This window comes from Meles meles, chromosome X, assembly GCF_922984935.1.
Source record: "Meles meles chromosome X, mMelMel3.1 paternal haplotype, whole genome shotgun sequence".
NCBI lineage: Eukaryota > Metazoa > Chordata > Mammalia > Carnivora > Mustelidae > Meles > Meles meles.
In genome coordinates, this window is record NC_060087.1 from 24,296,466 (window position 1) to 24,323,495 (window position 27,030).

Consider the following 27,030-nt stretch of genomic DNA (forward strand, 5'->3'; position numbering starts at 1 on the left):
GAATATTCTTGATTGATTAGTTTCCTTAAAACAATTATACCTGGTACATATATGATAAATAGAAGTTCATCTCACTATGATTTATATATAGTAGTACCTTGATATGTTAATCAATGAATAATTAACATCTGGAAACTAATCACTTTCTAAGCTCTATCTTATTCATGGGATTATAATTATTTTTCTCAATTTTAGGATTTTTAGAGTTCTTAGATATCATACAGTACTCTCACTTAAGAAGCGAAGATCAAGATACGGAAATTTTGTGAATTGCACAGGGTCTCACAGTTTCTAAATTGCAAAGCTGAAACTAAAATGCCTTAATTCAGCAAGAAAAACACAATTACACAAGTAGAACTGTATCTGGAAAGGTTTTGCATAGCAAAGGAAACAGTCAACAATGAGAAGGCATTCTGTAGAATGGGAGAAAATATTTGTAATTAATTTATCTGATAAGGGACTAATATCTATAACATACAATGAGTTTCTGTAAGTGAACAGCAAAAATAAAGAAACCCAATTAAAAATGAGGAAAAGATTTTAATTGATATTTCTCCAAAGAAAACCTAGAAATGGCCAACATCACTAATGTTCAGCATCACTAATCATGAGGGACATGCAAATCAGTCATAATGAATTCACTCACACCTGTGAGGTAGCTATTATTTAAAAAAAAAAAAGCATTGGTGTGTATGTGGAGAAATTTAAACCCTTGTATTTTGTTGGTGGAGATTCATGTTAGGGAATACAGTATGGTGGGTCCACACAGACACACACAGAAGCACACACTGGAATATTATTCAGCCTTAAAAAGGAAGCAGTCCTGCCATATGTGACAACATGGATTTATAGGGAGGGTGTTATGCTAAGTGAAATAAGCCAGCCCCCAGACAAATACTTCAGGATCCCTCTTATATCTGGTATCTAAAATAGTCAAATTTCTAGAGTCTTAGAGTAGAATGGTGGTTGCTACGGACTGGTGGGAAGGGTAAATGGGAAGTTGCTATTCAGTGGATGTAAAGTTTTAGCTATATAAGGTGAGTAAGTTCTAGAGATCTGTGGTATAACATTGTGCCTGGAATGAACACTATTGTATTGTGCATTTAAAAATGTTTTAAGAAGATAGATCTCAAATGTTTTTACCATAGTCTACTAATAAAAAAAGCACACACATATGTGTACACATGCAGGCTATAGGTAACGCTCTCCACAGCTATATCCACAACACTTTGCTGTGGCAGAAACCAGTAGCCTAAGAAAATTTGATGAAAACTCAAATGCATCTGCTGATGGAGCACTTGGTTAAAACATCAGAAAAGAGTAAGCAGTAAGTGATCAGATGCCGATTAATTTTTCCTAGCATGTTCAGATTGTTAAAGCTCAAAAGAAATAATAAACTCATAAAATTATCAGAGCTAAAAACTTTATTTAAAATGACAAAAGAATGCGCTAATTCTTCACTCCCTGTTTTTTTCATTAGAATTTCTAAGTATGTCTTGCTTTCCCATTTGCCACAGTATATAATGGTTCAGCTAAGTTAGTAAATGTACGAAGGTTTTTGTATGGCTCTTTATACAGTGTATTAATTTTCATAGGTACTATATATTAATTTTAATTTATGTCATATTTGGAGTGTTAGTTTTCATCATAGTCCTTTGTTAAGTTATTCATACTTTTTTGCTGCTGGGTGATGGAATGAGTTATTTCTACACACTTACCCAGACAGTTGTTCCTATACTTAAAAAGGAAAAGCTAAACATTTTCTGTTTAGTTTAAATAACTAAGTGGCAGAAACTTTACAAGATGATACATATATTTAGATTAATAAGTATATTGACTTAAGACAAATCAGTTTAGAAGTAGTTATGTACGTAGGAGAATACTTGTCTCAAATGAGCCAGCAATACTTTTTAAATATTGAAATGATATTTCTTGCTTTGCCAGTCTGTAAGTCAGAGGATTGTCTTCTAGCCTGGGGGATGATTTAGAGATAACTCTGCCTCTAGATATACTAGGGGAGTACTCAACTCTGGCTGTACACTTCAATTGTGATTCTGTATTACATTATATATTAAGACACTATTTCCACAGGCCTATCAATTTCTTATAAGTGTGACATCCTCAATTTTTCATTGCTTTCCTTTCACCTGCTTCACTTCCTTTTTTCTATAGTATGTTTTATTCTCCCAGAGGTCCTTTTGATCCTTAAATATTTATATATTTTTTTATACCACCTTGGTGTGTCATTAGCTATATATATATATATATATATACATATACATATACATATATACATATACATATATATACATATATATACATATATACATATATATATATATATATATATATATATATATGTGTATATATATGTATATATGTATATATATATATGTGTATATATGTGTATATATATATATATATATATATATATGTGTATATATATGTATATATGTATATATATGCATGCATGCCACTTACTTCTTGGTACTTTTTATCTTTCTTTTAATAAGCTTCTATAAGAGTTTCCTTTGTATGTTTACTTATTAATTAGCCTGTAGAGTCTCCTACTTAGATAGATATTTATAAATTTGCTTACACATTTATATCTTAATAGTAAATGTTTCCTTTAAGTTTCCATGTAAAGGAATGTTTGGTCTTTGTTTTTTAGTCATTGCTATTTGATTTTTACTTGCTTATAAGTTATATACACATTTATTTCCTTGTGCATTTATTTTTACATCAGGAGATACTCCATTAACATTAGTGTTGTTACAGCTGTAGTTGGAAGATAAGGTCCATCAGGAACCACGTCAGGCATGTTTACTTGGTACAAAATCAGTTTTGAATAACTAAATTTTGTGAATAAAAGAAGGGAAAAATAACTTCAATCTCAACATACATCTTCAAAAAACTATCTGACTGAAATCCTTTTGTGGTCTTCAACCCCGCCTTGTTTGGCTCCAGGAACAAAAATGCAAGTGGCTTTTTGGGCATGGTAGAGCAGAAAGGATGCCAGTGTTGGACCCAAGCAGTTCTTTCAAATCCTGGCCTTGCCGTTTAATGGCTGTATAACCTTAGGCAAGTTCTTTAACTTCTGTTAGCCCAAAGGTTTTTAATGGTTAAGAAGAGGATAACAGTGTCTTCCCTGCAGGATGATTTCAACAGTTGTGAAAAGAAAATTGCAATGCCCAAAGATGATGCTCATTATATACCGTTAGCTTTTCTATTTTACAGTGTGAAATAACTTGTTCCAAACCTGCATGCACATTTTAAAAATAACAAATTTACAAAAATACTGGCTTTAGGAATTGTTCACCATGGCTTAATATTATAATGATATACTTTTTTATATTCTCCCTATATTTTCTTTTGTTTCTGCAATTTTTTTTCCATATACCAGTTTATTTGTACAACTTCTCCCCTCTAAAGCATATGAAAATAATCATCTTAGCTCATGCACTTAATGTTACATCCTCAGTTCTGTAATAACATGGTATTAGTTGGAGATTGGTCAAAAAAAGATGTGTTGCTCTACAGATTTTAAGCAGTGAAGAGATTTGATATTAGAATTAATTAACAAACCACATAGAAAGACTAAGGGAATGAAATTCAGGGGAAGTGACTCTAATTGTTCATTTGACCACAATCTTTCAGAGAGTCTGGAAATTCTGTAGCCCACAGGAAACCACCAGCAATTTTCAGCACTGTATGTATCATCAAAGCAGGTGAGTTTTAGGGAAATGCCCAGTGGCTGCTGTAAAAATGTCTTACCTGCAGAAGCCCACACCTCTGCCTTCCACCACCCGGGAAGCCATATTAAATCTTCAGCATCTCCTTGGCTTTCAAATCTGATAAAAGATTCTGGAAAATGTGCTAGATACCCAGGCTTCTGGTCCCTGTCATACAGGGAAGGAGCATAGCAGGAGGAATGGTTTTGAGTTGCCAAGACATAAGCTGGCAACATTTTTCTGTCTATGACTATGGATTCTTATTCTTATTTCTCAGGCATGTTCTGTTTTGGAATTCTAATCTCCATTCTTCCTGTTATTGAAATAATGATTGTTGAATAAGTAAATACCTTCAAGACAGAGGTTGATTTATGTTTATCATATATACTACTATCTCACATCTTTGTCTTTTTTTTCTCTCAGAAACTTACCCTCTCCCTGTATGTAGACCTATTAAATTTGACTTTCTTTTGTTGAAAAAAAAAGTCTCTTGACCAGAGGTATGCAAATTATGGCATACAGACTAAATTTGCTGGCTATTTTGTAAATAATGTTTTACTGGAAAATAGCCATACTCATTTATTTCCATGCTGTTAGTGGTTTTCACACCCAGCTCTTCATCTTTTCAATAGAAGCCACAGAGCCTACATATTTACTGTCTAGCCCTTTGTAGAAAAAGGTTGCTGACCACTGGTCTAGATAATACATAAGGAAAGGGAACACCACAGGTGGCTTTTCTCCCTTACTTGCCTATTGAATTTCTTTCATGACTAGTGAAATAAGTATAGATTTTCTGATCTCATGGGTATATGATGTTACCAAATTATAGATACTTGTGTGGAACTCTGTCCATGATCTCAAGAATTAAAAAAAAAAAGCTGTCATGTATCTAACAGAAATTTGTTTCTTGACCCAAAACAATGAATATGTTCCAAATCTTCCTCCTGTTTTGGGGATTGTTATTTCACTTAAATTCTTTAAATATCTGTTCTCTAGTAATAGTACACCATGTCATCTTGTTTCTTCTATGGTCTACTACTAACAGGGCAGCCATATTCTTTCTTAGAACTTACAGTCACGGTTGAGTGGCCCCAACGATCTTTGCTTTTTAAGACCTTCCTTAACACATTTTTGAAACTATGATATGCTAGTAAGTCTGTTTTTCCTCCCAGTAATTAGGTGTCAGGTCTTACTAGCAAGTTGATCATGCTGGTTGCTTTTGAGCCATGGAGACAATGTATTAATATCACAGCCTTTTTATCCCTTGTCATCTGAAGATTCACCCACACCTTTCTGTATCTTTACCTATCTTTGAACTCATTGTTTAAAGAAGAGAGAGTTTGAGAGAGAGGGAAAGGCAGAGAGAGAACTCTGAAAACCTTTTTTTTTATCAGCTATTATCAATTATTTCTTATCGACTATTTCTCCTTCAGCATCTTCAGTTGTCTTCTTTAATCTTGTAAAGCAGAATGCTTTCTTCTCAAACATTGTAACTTGTCTCTAGGTTGTGCTTTATTCTTGTATGACCTCTTTGCTCATCACTTTGGCTTTTATTCTACATACTCTGCTCACTTGCTCTTTGATTTCTACTCCTTTTTGCTCCAATTTTTACAATTTCTTAACCTCTATTTTAAAAAATCTTTTCTCCACCTCATTAAATGCTTCTACGATAGAAGTATTCATTTTGTTCTTCAAGGCATTTCAATATTCTACTTCCATTGAGTATATTTCTTATGCCATTTTAACTTGCTCCTTCACAGTATGAACTCTTGAAAGTAAGATAGTTCATTTTTCCTCTTGAATACATATTATTACATTTTCTCCCTGTTCAATAAGAATTTACTCTCTGTCCACACTGTTGAAAGTCTACTAATTTTTTGAGTTTGTTACCAAAATATGGGTTTTTACTTTGCATTCCACTGTATTTTCACCTACACATTTATCTAGTCATTCTGAAGACCATCCCCATCTGTATCTGGTTTTGTCATAAATCTGACAGCAGTTATCTAAATATAAAATTTAAAATGCTATATTTTTTTCCCTTTTTATTAATTTTTTCAGCGTAACAGTATTCATTCTTTTTGCACAACACCCAGTGCTCCATGCAAAACGTGCCCTCCCCATCACCCACCACCTGTTCCCCCAACCTCCCACCCCTGACCCTTCAAAACCCTCAGGTTGTTTTTCAGAGTCCATAGTCTCTTATGGTTCGCCTCCCCTCCCCAATGTCCATAGCCCGCTCCCCCTCTCCCAATCCCACCTCCCCCCAGCAACCCCCAGTTTGTTTTGTGAGATTAAGAGTCATTTATGGTTTGTCTCCCTCCCAATCCCATCTTGTTTCATTTATTCTTCTCCTATCCCCCTACCCCCCCATGTTGCTTGCCATTTGCGACGACGTGGATGGAACTAGAGCGTATCATGCTTAGTGAAATAAGTCAATCGGAGAAAGACAACTATCATATGATCTCCCTGATAAAATGCTATATTTTGCAAAGTGATTCTAAGTGTATTTTGTTGGATAACATACAGTTACTTTGAGCCCTGTTATCTTTTTTCTGGGGCAACACTGAATGGGACCGAATCAGCAAAGTATAGATATTAAATGCTTCCTTCTTTTATGTTTATTTGGATGTTGAGCAGCTACATGTATAAATGTGATACTGCTCAAACCCCAGTTCATTTACATGATCACATGTCTTCCAGTGTAGATTATCTGTTACTAAATATGTTCACAAATAAAAGTCCATGTTGGCACTATTCATGTCCCATTGACTGATACAAAATTAGCTTTAAATTTATATTGTCAAATGTAGTAGCCATTAGCTGCATGTGGCCATTTAAAGTAATTAAAATTCATTAAAATTAAAAATTGAGTTTTTCAGTTGAACTAGTCATATTTCAAGTGCTGAATAGCCACATGGGTCTAGCAGCTGCCACATTGGACAGTGCGGGTATAGAACATTTCCATCAGTGTAGGAAGTTTTACCAGGTACTCTAAATAGTTAAGAATGTAGTTTCTTGAATTGCACTGCATTCCTTCCAATCATACTAAGCTCTCTTTTTTGTACTAAGATTGTGTGAAATTTGATTTCTCTTCTATGAGAGTCCATGGGCAGCAACTGTAAACTTCAGTGGTCATGTCTTTCTGTCCTCCCCACCCTGTATTTGTCATTTAATTAAGCGGAATTCCCTTTACTTGTATTCTCCTATCTATTCTGTAGAGCATTTGTTCTCAAACTTGAATACGCATCACAATCACTTGGAAGGTTTATTGTAACACGGAATGAAGCACCCCTCCCTCTTTCTGATTGCATAAGTCCTAGTTGGGGCATTATAATTTTCATTTCTGTGGAGTTCCCAGAGGTTAATACTACTAGTCTGGAGGATCCTACTTTGAGAACGGTGTCTGGGAAGGCTTCTACTTCCCTCTGTCTGCTTTCCTGTACACAGAGCTGTTCCTCACTCACCCCTCACACATTTCAGTACTTTTTCTGTAGAATTTATTAATTCCTTACTGCATTTATTTTTTAATTTTTTAATTTAATTTTTAAAAATGCGTCTTTCCCCCACAACTTGAAATCCATTTTCTTGAACTGTATCTAAGTCTGCCCATACTCACTGTGTTCTCTCTTTTCTCTTGCTTTCTCTGGGAAACTGTCCCTATTTCATTTGTACAGATGTTTCTTGTTTTCTCTCCTTTTTGCCTTGTATGTGGGGTCTTGAACGTGGCCCAACAACTGTGCCTTCCTCCCTTTAATTGTGACAGGTCCTTGGGCATTTATGTTTTATTTTTACTAGTGGTTCTCTTTTTAGGAGGCACTGTGGTGTCCCTGCACTCCAGACTGAAACCACTTTCCTTAACTGTTCTACACTGAAGTGACCTGGCAAGTGACAGCTATATCATGTCTTCAGCTGTCTTTCATATAGTACCAATAATATCTCTCTGTAACATAATGAAAATCTCTTGGCAGGTGGTCAGCACTCTTCCCACATTGTCACTTTTCTGTTTCACAGTTGTGTTCTACAGCCCAAATCTCCAACTCTCTCCAACCTTTACTAGACTGGCTCCTATTAATCACCTTTTAAAACCAGTGTCACAGCATTTGCAGTTTGTTCCTAAAGCTCAACCTTTTTTTTTTTTTTACTGTATAGTGTCTAAAGAATTTTTGTTTTCACGCTGAATTGGAACGTACATCAAGCTTTTTTGCTTCCTAGCATTTGAATTACTGCATATGTGTACCCTGGATTCATTCCAATTGAATTAATAAGTACATCTCAATATTATTTCCTGCTAGACTGTAATGCTCATCTCCTGTGAAGCAACTGTTGAGGATACAGCTTTGTATTGTTAAAGAAGGGCCTCTAGAGTTAGAAAATCTGTTTTTATATCCTGCCTTTGCTTTTCATTTTTCTCATCTGCACAATGGGCTAGAATTAGCGTCTCTCTTAAAGAACTGCTAAGAAGAACAGATTAATGAAGACACTAAACACAGTGCTTAGTTCATGCTAAATGGTAATCCTTGGCTATTAATGATACTGTAATATATCTTCCCATGAGAAAAGTTTTTCCTTCCTCCTTTATCTTGCAGAAGATGCAATAGACAAGTTCTTTTGCCTTTTCTTCATCTATCTCAGCTTTTATAACTTCCTTTTTTTCACAATCACTTTATGAGTGATACAAAACAGCACAAAACACAAACATAACAACAAACATCCTAGCACTTGCTAATTCCTGTGGTACCAAATGTTCTTTAAGTTTTGTTCTTTATCACACCTTGATTTCTTTCCAGCCTGCACGTCACACCAGCTTGGGTTGTTGACTACCCTTTCTCTGCAGTAATTAAGTGAAGAAGTTAGAGTAGGAATTACTTTATCTCTTTGACAAATTTGGAAAGTAAGGCCCAGACAGACAAACATGAGTTTGCAATGATGGCGTAGTCATAGGATATTTAAAAAGGCTGCTATTCAGAGATTTCTAAGTGGTGTACTTCAGCTTGAAGGGGCGCCTCCACTTTGGAGACATCACTGATTTGTTTGTATGTTAAAACAGTTTCCAGCAGTGTCTTCAGAATTGGTTCCTATTTCCAGTTTGTCCAGAGGTGCCACAGAAGCTCTTATTGGGCCTGAAAACTGAATACACGTAGGCTGCTTTATAGTTCGTTCTTTCTTCACCATTCCACACAATTAGATTACTATTTTCCTTTTTCTAATTCCTGGTATCCTCTTACCTTTTTATCAGTCTTTTTCCCTCTCAATAGCCCATTTGTTTTTCTTTCTTTTAAAAAATTATTATTATTTTGGGCACCTGGGTGGCTCAGTAGGTTGGGCATCTGCCTTTGGCTCAGGTCATGATCCCAGGGTCCTGGGATCGAGTCCCACTTTGGATTCCCTGCTTCATGGAGAGTCTGCTTCTCCCTCTACCCCATCCTCCACTTGTGCTCACTCTCTCTCTCAAATAAATCTTTAAAAATATTATTTTTATTTATTTACTTTTTCATCTAAATTCAATTAGCCAACATTACTTTCAGATGTAGTGTTCAGTAATTCATCAGTTCTATTAACACCCATTGGTCATCACATCAAGTGCCATCCTAATGCCCATCACTAAATTATCCCATCCCCCCACCCACCTCCCCTCCACCAGCCCTCAGTTTGTTTCCCATAGTTAAGAATCTCTCATGGTTTCTCTCCGTCTCTGATTTCTTTCCATTTTGTTTTCCCTCCCTTCCCCTATGATCCTCTGTGCTGTTTCTTCTATTTCACATGAGTGAATCCATATGATAATTTCCTTTCTCTGATTGACTTATTTCACTCAGCATAATACCCACCAGTTCCATCCATGTTAATGTAAATGGTAAGTATTCATCCTTTCTGATGGCTGAGTAATAGTCCATTGTATGTATGTGTGTGTATGTGTGTGTGTGTGTGTGTGTGTATAAAGATGATTTGGTATATATATGTATATACTACATTGTCTTTATCCATTCATCTATTGATGAACATCTCAGCTCTTTCCACAGTTTGACTGTTGTGGACATTGCTGCTGTTAACATTGGAGTGCAGGTGCCCCTTTGGGTCACTACATTTGTATCTTTGGGGTAAATACCACATAGTGCAATTGCTGGGTCATAGAGTATTTCTATTTTTAACTTCTTGAGGATCCTCCTTACCATTTCCTAGAGTGGCTGTACCAGCTTGCATTCCCACCAACAGGGTAAGAGGGTTCCCCTTTCTCCGCATTCTCCCCAACATCTGTTATTTCCTGACTTGTTAATTGTAGCCATTCTGACCAGTGTAAAGTAGTATCTCATTGTGGTTTTGATTTGTATTTCCTGATGCTGAGTGATGTGGAGCATTTTTTCATGTGTCTGTTGGCCATTTGTAAGTCCTCTTTGGAGAAATGTCTGTTGATGTCTTCTGCCCATTTCTTGACTGGATTATTTGTCTTTTGGGTGTTGAGTTTGATAAGTTTGTTTATTGATTTTGGAAATTAACCCTTTATCTGATATATCATTTGTAAATATCTCCTCCCATCCCATAGGTTGCCTTTTAGTTTTGTTGACTGTTTCCTTTACTGTGCAGAAGTTTTTCATCTTGATGAGGTCCCAATAGTTAGTTCATTGTTGCTTTTGTTTCCCTTGCCTTTGGAGATGTGTCTAGCAAGGAATTGCTGTGGCCAAGGTCTTAGAGGATGCTGCCTGTGTTCTTCTCTAGGATTTTGATGGATTCTGGCCCCACATTTAGGTCTTTCATTCATTTTGAGTTTATCTTCGTGTATGGTTTAAGAAAATGGTCCAGTTTCATTTTTCTGCATATGGCTGTCCAATTTTCCCAACACCATTTGTTGAAGAGACTCTCTTTTTTCCATTGGATATTCTTTCCTGCTTTATCAAAGATTAGTTGACCATAGAGTTGAGGGTGCATTTCTGGGGTCTCTATTCTGTTCCATGGATCTATGTGTCTGTTTTTGTGCCAGTACCATACTGACTTGATGATGACAGCTTTGTAATAGAGCTTGAAGTCTGGAATTGTGATGCCACCAACTTTGGTTTTCTTTTTCAACATTTCTCTGCCTATTCGGGGTCTTTTCTTGTTCCATACAAATTTTAAGATTATTTGGTCCAGCTCTGTGAAATATGTTGGTGGTATTTTGACAGGGATTGCATTGAATGTGTAGACTGCTCTGGGTAGCATAGACATTTTAGCAATATTTTTTCTTTCAATCCACGAGCATGGAACATTTTTTTTCCATTTCTTTGTGTCTTCCTAAATTTCTTTCATAAGTGTTCAGCAGTTTTTTGAGTACAGATTCAGGGCCAGATGGCTTCCCAGGGGTACCAAACATTTAAAGAAAAACTAATACTTATTCTTCTGAAGCGGTTTCAAAAATAGAAATGGAAGGAAAGCTTTGAAACGTGTTCTATGAGACCAGCATTACCTCCATCCCTTGATCTGAAAACCAGACAAAGACCCCACCAAAAAGGAGAATTACAGACCAATATCCCTGATGAACCTGGATGCCAAAATTCTCATCAACATACTAGCCAATAGGATCTAACAGTACATTAAATGAATTATTCACCATGACCGAGTGGTATTTATTCCTGGGCTGCAAGGGTGGTTCAACATTCATAAATCAATCATTGTGGTACATCACACTAATAAAAGAAAGATAATAATATAATAAAAATATATGATCCTCTCAACTGATGCAGAAAAAACATTTGACAAAATACAGCATCTGTTCCTGATTAAAACTCTCCACAGTGTAGGGATAGAAGGAATATACCTCAATATCTACAGAAATCCCACAGCAAATATCATTCTCAATGGAGAAAAACTGAGAGCTTTTCCCCTAAGGTCAGGAACCTGGCAGGGATGCCCACTCTCACCACTCTTGGTCATTATAGTACTAGAAGTCCTATCTTCAGCAGTCAGATAACAAAAAGAAATAAAAGGCATTCAAATTGGCAAAGAAGTAGTCAAACTCTCACTTTTCACCAATGACCTATTTCTTTATATGGAAAATCCTATAGATTCCACCCCAAAATTGCTAGAATTCATACAGGAATTCAGCAACATTGCAGGATATAAAATCAGTGAACAGAAATCGACTGCATTTCTATATGCTAACAGTGAGTTGGTAGAAAGAAATTAAGGAATTGATCCCATTTATAATTGTACTCAAAACCATAAGATACCTGGGAATAAACCTAACCAAAGAGGTAACAGATCTGTATGCCATTTGTTTTTCTTTTTATCATATATAAATAAATAAGCGTTTTATTACTCATTTGGGAAGACAACATGACAGCATAAAAAGCTATTAAAAAGCCGTGTAACCGTTATGGCATGTGATTATGTTGTAGACTATGTGGGATGCCTCATATAAATGGGCCATATATATGGGAAGATAAAATTGAAGGAGTTTATTTGGTAATATGAGATAGCTAGACAGAAGATGAAAATGACACAGGCTACCACAAGTGTTATTGTAGGAAACCCTGAGAACCTGGGTTGGTGTACCACAAATTAGTAATGGAGATGACCTGGTTTATAAAAGGGGCTCAGAGAAGTTAATTGCAAATGTACATGGTTTGTTGCCTATAAGAAAGCAAGGGGAATAAAAATGAGTTGAGGTAACTGGGATCATGATGGTGCCTTGAGGAGAAATAGAAGAAAAAATAATAAGAGAAAGCAAATTTTAGAGGAAAATAGTTGAAAAGAGCTGGACTTGGAGTAGCAATTTCATTTAGGTGATAGAAGGATGGGACAGGAAATTGGGGGTAAAAAAGGTGATGGCTCCATAGAAATGCTTTTGAAAGATATCAAGGGGGTGTGTTTTTCTAAGAGCAAAAGGGAGAGAGGCTAGTATTGTCAGAGTGCCACAGATAAGGGACTTCCTGCAGGGTAAGTATTAGAAGGATGACTAGCAGGCACATTATTTAGAAACAGGTTCTCAAGAAAAAGAAATTCTCAGGATTGTTGACTGTTGCTCATAAATTAAAATGAGAACTGTTGTGAGTATAATCTGCTTTTTTGTTGGTGATTTGTCAAACTTTATTTTTACTCTATATTGCTGTTTTTATCAATCAAAACCCCCATGAAAGAGCTTCTTATTTAAAGCGAACCACTGAAAACATCTTTTTAAATATCTTCTTGTCTTAGATTCCCAGATGTCTTCTTTTTCTAACCTGACCTCTTTCTATGAAATAAGTTTGACTTAAGAGGCGAACCATAAGAGACTATGTACTCTGAAAAACAACCTGAGGGTTTTGAAGGGTCAGGGGTGGGAGGTTGGGGGAACAGGTGGTGGGTAATGGGGAGGGCATGTTTTGCATGGAGCACTGGGTGTTGTGCAAAAAGAATGAATACTGTTACACTGAAAAAATAAATAAAATGAAAAGTAAAAAAAAAAAAAAAACACAAAAAACTAGTGCCTTTTACTCTCAAAGTATAAAAATATACTTTCTTCTTAGTCTTACTGAATTTTTTGTTTGTTTGTTGGCACATCACAGGGTTTTATCAGCACCTCATTATCTCCTGCAGGGAAGGAGCTCTGGATGCAGTGCTCTCTGTCTTCAGTTAAAAATGAGGACAGAGCATAAGTTGAGATAATTTGAGCATCAGTGAGAGTAAGAACCTCATTGACTGAGACATATCAGGTATTCAAAAACTCACGTGTTCATAAACTTAATAAAGATACCTCGTTAGTATCATTAGAGGTAACTAGGACCCCAGTTCATTTTAAAGAGAGTCACAGGAAAAGAAACACACATTTGACCTGCCATTTCTGTACTAATTGTATATCAGACTAACCACATTGGAAATAAGGAAAATTTATTTTTTTTCTTTTTTTTTTTCTTTTTTTTTCTTTTTTTTTTTCCATTTTATTTATTTTTTCAGCGTAACAGTATTCAATCTTTTTGCACAACACCCAGTGCTCCATGAAAAACGTGCCCTCCCCATTGGAAAATTTATTTTTGAACAATAATAAATAAATATGAATTTTGATTGCAGAAGACCTGAGAATATCCCTGTTGTGCTGCCCATAATGAAATGATCAACAAACATTAAAGTTTGATGGGGTTCTTGAGCATGGAGATAGCAGCCTCAAACCTCCTGAATCATTGATGAGTCTTTGAATCACAAAGGTGGTGCAGCCGTAAATCAGGGACCCCATGAGGTTTTGCAACAAGGCAGTATTTTTGCCCATTTTTTAAGGGATGAGTGTCCTTTAGATATTTAAGCCTAACTTCAATAGCTACCATACATTTCTCATGAGGAATTAAAAAAACATTTTCTAAAATTTTAGGACTCAAACTGTTAAAATTATAATTTTTAAAGGGAAAAGTTTTTGTTTTTAAAAACTTGGTTTATTTGGTAAACTTGTAGAATGGGAAATATGAGGTTATATTGAAGAAAAGCCAAACCAACTTCACATGGCTTTAGGATAGTATGATACTCATTATTACTTAGTGAAAAAAAATGCTGTGTTCATATACTGAATATTAGTATAACCAAATATTTATAAGTCAGAAATGATTAATAATTGGAATCTGACATAATAACTGGTCTGTAAACTCTTAGGATTGACATCTATCTCCAACTGTTGTGGTTTTTTCTGGATCATACAACAGTCCTTAAATAATCACAGAATAAACGAATAGGAAGGAGCGGTTGTTGAGAATTGTCAGATCAGCCAAATAAAAGTCTCACTTACAGAACATTATACTGTGCAATAAAGAGCAAATGTCATTTTAGGTTGGTTAAAGAAAAATGCCTGTGTTTTCCTCAGATCTGGGCAGCACCAACTTTTTATCATCTCATTTGGATGAATCTACAAAGTAGTAATGTGGGAAATTTCAGGTTGGCCCTGTAAGAATAGTTCTTGTACATAAAGTACCATAAAATGTAAAAAAGTCTTTCTTTTGTTGAAATATACTACTGTATGTTCAGAAAAATACAGTTCCCCAATTGTAATTTGAAACAGGAATTTTGTGAATCAGAAAAAAGGAGATAGATAGGTCATATCCTTGACAGTGTTGCTGTGGGAGTTAGTAATACCTGCATTTAAATCCTGGCTCTGCCAGTTAATAACAAGTTACTTAACATGTGTAAGCCTCAGTTTTCTCATCTATAAAATGAATTTAATAAGTAGATGTTGGGATAAATGAAAGAAGTATGTGAACATCTTACCATAGTGCTTAATGCATTATAACACATAAAATGTTTTAACTATTAGGATTAGATTGTATCATTATAATGAACTTAGATGAATTAAAAATTTAAATATGAAGTAAAATATAGCAAAATCCTATAGAAAACATATGGTTGCCAATTGCTGATCTATGAATGGAAGAAAATATTGTAAGTGATGGAAGATCTGATAAAAAGCATAGTAGTAAAAACTTACGTAAAACAGAAAATAATGACTAAATGGAAATACTGTTGCAATGAAAATCAACGAATATTTACATTCATGATATATAATGAACTTTTATGAATCAGTATGAAAAACAGACTAGAAATACAAAGGCATTAATGGAAAATTTCATAAGATACAATCATAAAGAAAAAGACAAAAGAAATAACAAAGGACAAATAGCATTCAGAAGAGAATTGATAAAAGAAGAAAAGAGAAGTTTATCTGTGGTTTTACTCCTAATTTATAATCATTTTTAAGTCTGATCGTCTCTTCCAGACATATTCGTATACTTGGACACACACACACACACGTGCTCACATATAAGACACATTTTGCATCCTGTGTACATTTTACTTTGTAATAAAATACATTTTATTTTATTCCATGATCATTTTTTGTTGTCTTAAAATAGTTTTCAAAAATATTTTTTGCTCTGTAGAATATTATCATGTCAGTCAGATTTCTGGATGAAGGTTCTTGAAACTCAATTTGAACTACATTTCGAAAATACAGAATACGGCTTCATGATTCATGTAACCAAAACAGAGGAAGGACACTACAAAGGAGGACTCAGGAATTACAGAAACAAAGGACTTCAGCATCATCAAGTCACTCTTTTTGGACTTAATATTTTTGCCAGCTGCAAATTCTTAGTTTTTGTTTTTTTTTTCCCCCTGGGTTAGCAGAGAACAGGGACACAAATGACTCCAGTCTGTCGTCCTCATGACTTTATATTCAAGGAAGGAAAGACTTTCCCTTCTTCTCTAATTAGATGGATTCCAGGGAAGACGTCTGTTGGACATTTGGTGTATTTATTCCTGGACCACTGATGTGGCCAGGGATATGTGATAAGTAGCCCGGATGGTATCAATCTGAGGATGAACTATGAAGGTCTGTTATGAAGACAGTAGAAGGACACTGGGTAGACAAAAGCAATGATGGTCATTATATGAATATCCCATAATTTACTGAGCCTTTTCTATACGGATGGACATGCGGGTTTTTAAAAACATTTGATGTTAAAATTAAGGCTGTGATGATGGTCCTAGTTCATAAGGCTTTGTTGAAATTTTTATTGATTTATTTTTCAGAATTTAATTACTAGAATGGAAATTATTTTATTCAATCACATGTACCTCTTTGAGGCTATTAATACATAGATTAGAATCATATTTTTCATGCACTTAACTTACACAAATTTAACTATGTCTAATCAGAAATAAACAGAGAAAAGAGAAATCAAGGAAGCAGTAATAGAGAAAGTGAGAGATAACAAGAGTGAGAAGAGTAAAGTCTAGTTCAAGAGCTGGGCTATACCTGTGTTGTTAATGACCTTACTCTTGGAAAGAAGCAGCATGAGCTAGGATTCTCTAGTCTTGTGTTATCTCAATTTTCATTGGTATGCCTCTCACTTTGTGAGATTGTTCCTAGTCGAGTTTCATTCTAGTGATTAAAGTTAGATTTTCTTTTTTTGTACAACATGGATCCTAAACACATGCCAACCACTTCATCTACTACTATGCTACCGAAAGAAATAGCAATCTGTTCAATACTAGAGGAAAACCTGGCTGACTTCTTATCAATTCTGTATTCTATATATTTTTGATAATGTAAGTGGTTTCTCAAGGATAATTTCGAGTATGCCTGATTTTCAGCTTCCACAGGTAGCTTTAAAGCTACCCTTTAAGTAAGATGCAGCTCTGCTATTTTGTGACATTATTGTTATCAGATGATTTATACCCATCAGATGATTCACTCCTTTACTGCTTTGTCTACAAGCTCTCTAAAGTTGGCTATCGTGAGTGCTGTGAAATGTGTAAACCTGGCGATTCACAGACCTGTACCCCTGGGGATAAAAATACATTATATGTTTATAAAAAAAAAAATTGGAGGGGGAGGCGAACCATAAGAGACTATGGACTCTGAAAAACAACCTGAGGGTTTTGAAGGGTCGGGGGTGGGAGGTTGGGGGAACAGGTGGTGGGTAATAGGGAGGGCACGTTTTGCATGGAGCACTGGGTGTTGTGCAAAAACAATGAATACTGTTACACTGAAAAAATAAATAAATTGAATTAAAAATAGCTAATTAATAGAAAAAGAACTGGTTAATATAATTAACAAATACAAAGCTTGTCATTTACATTTCATTTTTATGAAATATATCACAATTTTACTTTGGTAACATGGAAAATAAAATTTCTTATCTCTTCTTACTTAGAAGCCTAGAACCAAGATAGTCATCAGAGCTGATTGATTTTTTTTAATAGGGATCAGATACTGAGAAATATTCCAGCATCTTATGATGCGTTAGAATGGTTAAAAAAATCTAGAAAAGATCTCTTCTTTAGTGTATTGTATTAATCTGCTTAAACTTAGTTCATGTCCACCAAGATCCTTCTAGTGTGCTGGAAATTTTAGTATAATTTAATTCTCAAAGTCAAATTTGATTCCAATTATTATGTTCCCTTAAAGATTTAATAAACTTTGGAAAGGTAATTACTTGACATTGCAAACAACTGATGCTTCAATAATGTGGGTATCAGTTATATGATGAAAATACTTATGTAAACTGGCATACTCTAAAGTAGCATTTAGTAGCTATTCTTTCTATTTGGTAATGTTAGTTTGCCTTCCTATAAAATTTTTGGTATGGCCCCTAGTATGATCTTAACATTGAAGTTGCAACATTAGGATATCCTGTTCATTTGTAGATGACTCTAATAAGGTAATTATTTGTGGAGATAAGGTGAGCCTACTTAAGTATATTTAATAATCTAAAGTAACATAGTAATTCCTTGTATTTGATACTTTAAAATAATAAAGTAGGAGAGGGGCGCCTGGGTGGCTCAGTGGGTTAAACCGCTGCCTTCGGCTCAGGTCATGATCTCAGGGTCCTGGGATCGAGTCCCGCATCGGGCTCTCTGCTCGGCAGCGAGCCTGCTTCTCTCTCTCTCTCTCTCTCTCTCTGCCTGCCTCTCTGTCTACTTGTGATCTCTCGCTGTCAAATAAATAAATAAAATCTTTAAAAAAAAAATAAAGTAGGAGAGATGTAGGTACTGATTTAATTTTAAAGTAATGTATGTTATTTTTTAGTTTACTCATAAATATCAGATGTTTAACAAAGCACAGAGTTCAGTAAAGTTGAATTAAATAAAATGACAAAAGTGACAGAGTTTTATCTTTAAAACAGATAAGGAAGAAACCGTTTTTTCCTCCACCCCATTTCACCTGTTCATCTCTCACTCACCAAATACACCTACCTTCTCAACAATCATCCAAGTAAGAAAAGGATATTTCTCTTTATGGTAGGTGAGTGTGACATTGAGTTAGGACTTACTGCTAAATAGAGGTTTACATTTGTTACATTGATGATAAATTAAAAGGTGAATATGGGCAGAAGGAAACCTTTAATGGAGGAAAAGTGGGTCAACACCTTGACTAAAAGCAAGAGACATGGAGCTTTCTTAACAAATACAGGGAAATTTCATGAATGACTCAATTTCAGGAAGACTTTTTACGACTTCTCAGAAAATAATAAATGCTGGTAACAACCAACACATACTGAGTGTTTACCAAGTGCCAGAAACTATTTATGTACTTGTTAACTCCTTTAATCTCCACAGTAGCCCTCTGAGATAGGTTCGAAGGAAGAAGATAGCCCCAAAAACTTGAAAGTGAATTTTTTTCTCTGAATTTTATGGAAGGGGGAGGTTTTTTGAGAAAGGCATGTGCAATATCAGAGCTAGAGAAACCACTGTTGAAATCTGAAGTTTGTTACTGAGGGAAACAAAATACCTCATTTTGCAGGGAAGGGGAAAACATAGTGTGTGGGAAATTGTTTTGTATTATTCTGTGTGCTTTTGATTTCCTCTGAGCTATTGCATAGATTGAAGATAAAGGATTATAATCTATAACAAATTAATTTTCTGATAGATTTGTGGTTTGACATGAATAGAGAAATGTACTCATAAAGATATAACCTGTTGAGACAGAAAACTGTCAACTTCTCAGTCATCTCTATTCAAAGAATGACTTTGCAGTACCATGTCCTCAATAATTTTATCTGAAGTCAAGCTGAAAATCAGAGAGGTAACTTTCTTACTTCTTAAATTACTACCATAGAGGTAGTTGAGTTAAAAAAAAATTATCTTGGGGCACCTGGGTGGCTCAGTGGGTTAAAGCCTCTGCCTTCGGCTCAGGTCATGGTCCTAGGGTCCTGGGATCGAGCCCCACATTGGGCTCTCTGCTCTGCAGGGAGCCTGCTTCCTCCTCTCTCTCTGCCTGCCTCTCTGCCTAGTTGTGATTTCTCTCTGTCAAATAAATAAAATATTTTAAAAAAATTATCTAGTAGCTTTCAAGATTGCCACATTCTCCTCACTTATCAAATACAGGCACTTCAGAAGCTGTTGAATATAACTCAGTAATTTACTTACCTAATATTGCATAAATAAACCTTTATCGTAAAGTTTATGGTATTTCTAAAAATCACTTAAACTTTTAGATATGCAAATATGTGAAAAAAAACAGTATTTGTCTCGGTCATGTAGCTATTGGGTAAGCTGTTTGCATGATTTACATTTTCTCTGAAAACTGTTCATCTAAAAAAACCAATGTGAATTGTAGTAAAGGACTAAAATGCTTTTTGAATTCACAAATGGAAAGTCATCCTTAGCATGGTTATATTTCAGTACAGCTTTATTTATGGACACTGAAATTTAAATTTGATATGTTTCATGTGTCACAAAATATTCTTTTTCCCCCAAATTACTTAAAAGTGTAAAAACCATTTTTATCTTTTGGGCCTTATAAACAAGGCAATGGACCAGATGTGGCCTGTGGGCAGTCATTTGCTGACCCTGTGCTCTAACATAGCTTTCCAGTGTTTTTACAATTAAGGTAGTTGTAAATACATAAATGATTTAAGATTGGTCGGACCTTGGTGATTTAATGGTCTTTATGAAGGAAATTTTTAAATAACCTGATGCCATGATTTAAGTTTTTAGAAGAAAATATCAGTGAAATAAATGGAAAGTGCAGCTAATGTTGACAATACTTAATTAGTACCATTTTCTGGTATTTTCCTTTGATTTTTTTAGATAACCTGCAAAGAGAAAGATGTGAATGTGATTTGTATTTTTGAAAATTAGTATTCTTATACTGACTTTGTGGTAAAAGTGTTGGTAATTTCATATAAGCTCTATCTTCATATTGAAAAATACCATGGAATTGTAGCAAATTTTTTTTTGAACAGTCAAGATTCTCTAGTATATAATTTGAAAAACATAGGAGCAAGTTTATTAGTTTCTGTTTTTCCCTATATTCTTTTATGGCATACTTGAGGAAAATTGAAATAAAGGTGTTTAAAACTGTTTAGAAAATTAGAAATTGAGGTATGTATGTGAAACTCCCCTTAGAAAGGATTTCTGCATATTTCTTTGGAAGGGAAGATCTCACCACTATACTGTACCATCTTTGTACCAAGTAGCAAAACAAATACCTGTAGATAAATTTTTTAATGAAAAATCTTAATAATGTAGGACTTTTTGTGATTCTTGACCAAATTGACCCACTAATGTGGTAAGGTAAAACTGAATTCTCTTTTTTCATAAACAGAAGCTACAGAAAGCTGTAGTTTCTAGAGAGTCAGTCCTCTAAGCAAAGACTTAGAAAGAAAGAAAAGGGGTTTGGAGTGATAGTGAGTCCAAAAATGTGCACCTGCATATCTGCAACCTAAATACTAGTAGTTCTAGAAAACTAGCAGTCAAATCAATTACAAATTAGTCCTACAATCTCTAACTCTTCTTTTTAAAAATCAGTTTATCTTAGGTTAAACAGGTTTAAATGGCCCATTCTTGACTTAGGTATAATAGTGTCATTGATATTGGCTGCCCAATCTCTGATAGGGCCTTTTTTTCTCTATCGTAAAAAATCCAGCATTGTCAGTGGTTCAGTTTGACACATTTTTAAAAATGACACTTTAGATAGATGACAGGGAAAAACACATGAATAATTGAATTAATTATATAAACATTTCAGTGTCTCAGTTGAATTACCCGAGTAAGAGGGTACAGTAGTAGGAACTCAGGAATGATATGTGGATTTTGCTTGAGTATGTGGGGTATGTATGCACATATGCCTGTGTGTATATATATTCTAGACCTAAGCTTAAGTTTTATACAGTGATCTATGAAATTCCTTATAAGTCAGAACTTACCTAAACACAGCAATCAGATAAAGAAGATGGGTATATATACACAATGGAATATTACTCAGCCATAAAAATGAATGAAATCTTGCCATAGTGAGAACATGGATGGACCTAGAGGGTATAGTGCTAAGTGAAGTAAATCAATCAGAGAAAGACAAATACCATATGATCTCACTCCTGTGTGAGAATTTAGTGATCAAAACAAATGAATGAACAAAGGAGAAAAAAGAGAGAGAGAAAAAAAAAGACTTTTAAATACAGAGAACAAACTGGTGGTTGCTAGAGGGGTGGTAGGTGAGGTGATGGGAGGAATATTTAAAGGAGATTACAAGTATGCTTACGTTGATGAACACTGAGGAATATATAAGATTGTTAAATCATTACATTATAGGCATGAACCTAGTATAACACTGTATGTTAATTATACTTGAAAAAAAAAGACAGGAGCTATTTAGTGACTAAAAGACATGGAGGAACCTTAAAAAATACAGTGCAAATAGTTAAAAAAATCAGTGATCAAATGCAGATTCTTGCTCTTCTGGAAGTCCAAAGATTTTGATTACATATCATTTTGAAGTAACAGAATAGTATTGCTTTCTGTTAGTAACATGCAAATACGCATTCCTAGAGTACGTTAAATTGAAGATCATAATGTTGTTGAATAAATCGCTTGATGCATTTTTATTTTCTGTATTTAAAAAGACATAGTAGGCTCTAGCTTCTCAAGTGCTCTAAATAGTCCATGAATATTAAACACAAGATGTAGATTTTTATTTATCATCTCTGATTTAATGTTCATGAAAATATAACTCAGATCAGTTGGGAGTTCTAACTACAGGTCTAGTTCTACAAAGTTCTGATTTCCATCATCTTGACTACATTGATTTTGTGCACTTTGATCTTTATTTTGTGTTATACAAAAGTCAATATGTTGATCTACAAAGACATCTGTTGCTTGGATAGTAGTTATTTTAGAACTGGCTCTCTTTCCAACCACAGTTAAGACCCTGAGAATTGGTACTATGTGCTCCTGTCAGCAGTTTCCAGTCATAAAAGTTACAAAGAATTCCAAGAGCTATGTGAAGGAGACTCCCTTTGTTCTCATTTAACATTAGTGTAGAGAGTAAAATTGTGTTTGTGAGAAATTATATGAAAAGTGAGTAGTCTTTCCGTATATTCTTCAATTCCGGAACATCAGTATCCATTTTATACTGTGATTAGGAATTGCATGACTGCCAGCTGGATGTTAAATCATGAAGTTATTGAAATTTCTAATCAATTGTAACATTGCTTTTAAGATAAAGTTTGTGTAATATATTGAATCAGTTCTCTTGATGTATATGGCAGTCTTACTACAACAGCTATTTCTCTGAGTATAAAGATTATTTATTCACTTGTTGGTTTGATACTTGAAGCTGAGACAGTAGCCATAAGAAAAACTAAAAAAACAAACAACAACAAAAAAGTATTAAAAGAGTGTCATAGCTAGTAAAAAAAATTGTAATGATAAATGACATCTTTGAGTTTGAAGTGAAATACTACAGAGACCCATGTCTTTATACCTGATGTGAAAGGAAATGACAGTATAAGAATCTGAGTTGGATTATAGCCTGTATTTATATTGTATAGATAGATTTAGGAAAAAAAACAAAAAATATTTGGTTTAGTGTTAGAAACGTTCTAGTTACTACTGTTGCGTATCATGTAACATAGAATATTATTTCTATATCATTCTACTGGTCATGTGAGCCAAAAGGGCAGCTCAGATTCCAGAGGAGTGAAGCAATAGATTCAAAATCTCTGGAATAATAAATATATTTATTTTTTCAGCGTAACAGTATTCATTCTTTTTGTACAGAAAGGATGAAATTGATGAACAATGTTAAAAATAGCTATCTAAGAAGTAAATATTTAATGATACTTAGATATATTGGCTATGACTCTTATGAGAACAAGTAAGGAAATATTGAAAGTAATTTATACTGTAAAATTTTGCTTTCTTATCCCCATAATTAAAATAATACATATGGACTGTGTTTTACCACTTAATGAAGTGAAGTGTGACACAGTGAATATATCCTCTTGTGTTTCAGGTTGATGAAGTAGGCAGACTAAAGTCATCATTCTGGGGACACTTCCCAGTTTCAGGGTCCTATGTATAAGTGGGCATTGGGAAGAGTTCTGTATTGCTATTGGATCTATTCATTGCAACATGAGGTTAAGCCTAAAATGATATGACTGAAAAATATCATTAGATTACATAATTCAGGATGTTCCAAGCAGAAATTGTAGAGATAATCTTGCTTAATTCTTTCATCACAAAGGTAAGGGTACCAAAACTAGACTTTGCAAAGATCTTAGTGAGTGGTGTGGCACCCTTTGGACTTGAATCTCATGGTCTCTTAGTTGGCGAGTTACTGCTCTTCCTATGACTGCATACATCTACACTCTTTTCCTGTGCTATAAAATCTGTGCTATAAATTACCATCTGGTAATTCATGTGGAAAGACTGTCTTCACCAAATGGTGAATAAGAGCTTATTGTTTCATTATATTCTCCATTTTGGGGGGTCTCTAGAAAGTGAAAATGTTTTGTCAGCCTGACAAGGAGTATATAGTGAGTAGTTAAAGTACATGTGGTGAACTGAGGAGATTCTAGTTTTGATGTACCTTGAAGATTATACAGTTTTGGCTCCACTTTATAAGATAACAGGATTCACAATTACAACTGCAAAACGGAGTGCAGGGCTTTATAAAAAAGAGACCTGTGTATTTTAAGGGTCTTCAAGCTCAAACTTCATCAGCTTGTGGTTGTGAGTCATTTAGTTTAAATGAAATAATAGAGTTTTTATTGGACTTTGAGAAGAACATGTTGCCTCTCTAGACAAAATGTTGTTGTTAGTAAGCAGAGCTGAAGAGACGATCATTTCTCTGGACTTAAAGGGATTTGCTTCTGACATTCACAGTGGATTTTATTTTATTTTAATTTTTTTAAGATCTTGATTTAATTTTATTTTTTTCAGTGTTCCAGCATTCATTGTTTATGCACCACACCCAGTGCTCCATGCAATACGTGCCCTCCTTAATACCAGCTTATGTGTATGAACATATACAAGGACATTCAGGCAGTGCTTTGTAGCTCTAAGTGATATGGCACTTGGTCACATAGCCTTGCTTTTTAAACACCTCCAGCTACCACCATTTAGCTAGAAAGCACTGCTGTTGATCTTTGGAGGCTGAAGACTTGTGAATGATACATTAAATGGGCATGTCAAAGTGTGTTGCAAGTCTTTTGGAAGTCATCTAATTATAAAGTATTCCATCTTGGTTTATCTACTTAGTATATGAGGATAAATGAGGATGCCATTTTGTATCTTTTGAAAAATGAGTTGATATTAGTGGGATCAGTTGAAGTATTCCGACAAATGATGCATAGACAAGATAGTATTTTCCAGTCAGTGTCCAGTGTTAATATGCCACATGTGGAATGCAAGATAGGCACAGAGGAAATAAGGGTAATATTTCACATTACAGAGTGTTTTGAGATAAGCAAGACAGTTATTAGGTTTCCTATTCTTGTAAAGAAAAGCACTTGCAGGTTATGAACTTATTTCCCTGAAGTAACATAACTGGGATTCAAGCCCAGCATTGGGACACAAAGGGCAGCAGGCTTTTCATTATGCCACTCTGTCTCTTCCTAGAGGCCAACAGAAGTTTATACCATCCCCACTGTCCTTCCCCACCTGGAAACAATTGCATTCCCAAGGTCTTGTAATTTAGCTTTTTGTTATGACTGCTTTTCTCTGAGTTATTTAATTAGAATCTGCAGCTTTTGGCAGGAAAATAGTCAACCCAGCATATTTCTGAAAAGCATTGTATTTAGGGGAAAAGTCAAAGTGAGCAAATAGAAGAGAAGGAATGTATGTCAGTAGCTGCTAGAATATATTAGTTGCAGACAAATTTCAGTGGGAGCGTCAGTCACCATGAATACATTTTTAAGTGAAGTGGCCTGAAAAACTAGAATGGGATGGAACAAGGCATGTATGTGATAGTAAAGAATATTTGGAATTCTCCCAAACCTGTCATCTTTTAATGGAGGAACTTTTAGAAGCAGAGATGGGGCCTGTGTTGATAGAATCATCTTGGGAAATGCTGTCCAAGGGCACCCTTAAACACTCCTATTCAGACTTGATGTTTTGAAAGCCTTTTCTATTAGACAAGTATTATTTTAAAAGCAGTAGTTAAAAAAAATATATATATATATCTCATTTTAAAATAACTCTGAAAAACAACCTGAGGGTTTTGAAGGGTCAGGGGTGGGAGGTTGGGGGAACAGGTGGTGGGTAATAGGGAGGGCACGTTTTGCATGGAGCACTGGGTGTTGTGCAAAAACAATGAATACTGTTATGCTGAAAAAATTAAAAAAAATAACCAAATTAATTTAGGTCCATCATTATCCATGATAGTAGCATTAAAGCATTCTAAAGTCCTCACCATTGATAATGAAACATAGTTTAGCTGTTAGAACTGTTACAGAAGAGGTTCCTCAGGATGTTAAGAATTGCACTATTAGGTATTTACCACAAATGTACAGATGTTGTGAAAAGAAGGGGCACGTGCACCCCAATATTCATAGCAGCAATGTCCACAATAGCCAAATTGTGGAAGGCATGAGATGCCCTCCAACAGACGAATGGATAAAGAAGATGTGGTCCATATACACAATGGAATATTATTCAGCCATCAGAAAAGATGAATACCCATCGTTGTATGACATGGGTGGAACTGGAGGGCATTATGCTAAGTGAAGTAAGTCAAGCAGAGAAAGAAAACTATCACATGGAACATAAGGAATAGCATGGAGGACATTAGGAGAAGGGAGGGAAATCCAAAGGGGGAGAAATCAGAGAGGGAGATGAACCATGAGAAATTATAGACCCCAAGAAAAAAATCTGGGGATTTCAGAGGGGAGGAGGCTTAGGGGAGGAGGTAAAGAGTGACGGGTATTAAGGAGGGCACATGCTGTGATGAGCACTGGGTGTTATACTTAACTAATGAATCACTGAACACTACATCAAAAACTAATTATGTACTCTACAGTGGCTAACTGAACATAATAATAAAAAAAGAATTGTTACAGAAGATAAATGTTAAATACTAGGTTACTAGGTGAAAGAAAACAATGGTTTTAGGTGTACTGACAACTGTGAATTAAGAGGGCTTTCTTCCCCTTAAGCATTTTATTATTGGTAGATGGTTAACAGAGGGATAGAGGAGTCTATTGAAAAATGCCCTCAAAAAGGAAAGTGAGATACTGCTTTTGGGATGACAAGATCAGAGTGGATTTTCATCATATCACCTCATACAAGATCTCAGGTACATATTTTGTCTAGTAAGTAGTTGATGACATGGCTCTCTGCATGATGTTGATGAGAAACTATTTTTTGATCTATTTTCCTTGAAGCCCATGGGTTTTTCAGAATTAATTTTTCTGCTGGCATGATTGCAGTACTATTACTGGAGTTTAAAATTGTTCCTATTTTTTCAGGAGTAAGTTGTAAATCCTGTTAAATTGCAGTGTCAAGCCCATAGCTTGCATTGAAGCTAACAGAGAAAGAACAGTAGACTAGCTTCCAGGCAGGCAATGTGAGAGTATTTAGATCC

The 27,030-nt window shown here is 35.0% G+C and overlaps 1 protein-coding gene across 1 annotated transcript in view; it reads left to right on the forward strand.

The window, feature by feature from the left end:
* IL1RAPL1 (interleukin 1 receptor accessory protein like 1) overlaps positions 1–27,030 on the forward strand; it is a 1,490,530-nt gene that overhangs the window by 158,020 nt on the left and 1,305,480 nt on the right. The gene's annotated exons all lie outside the window — the stretch shown is intronic.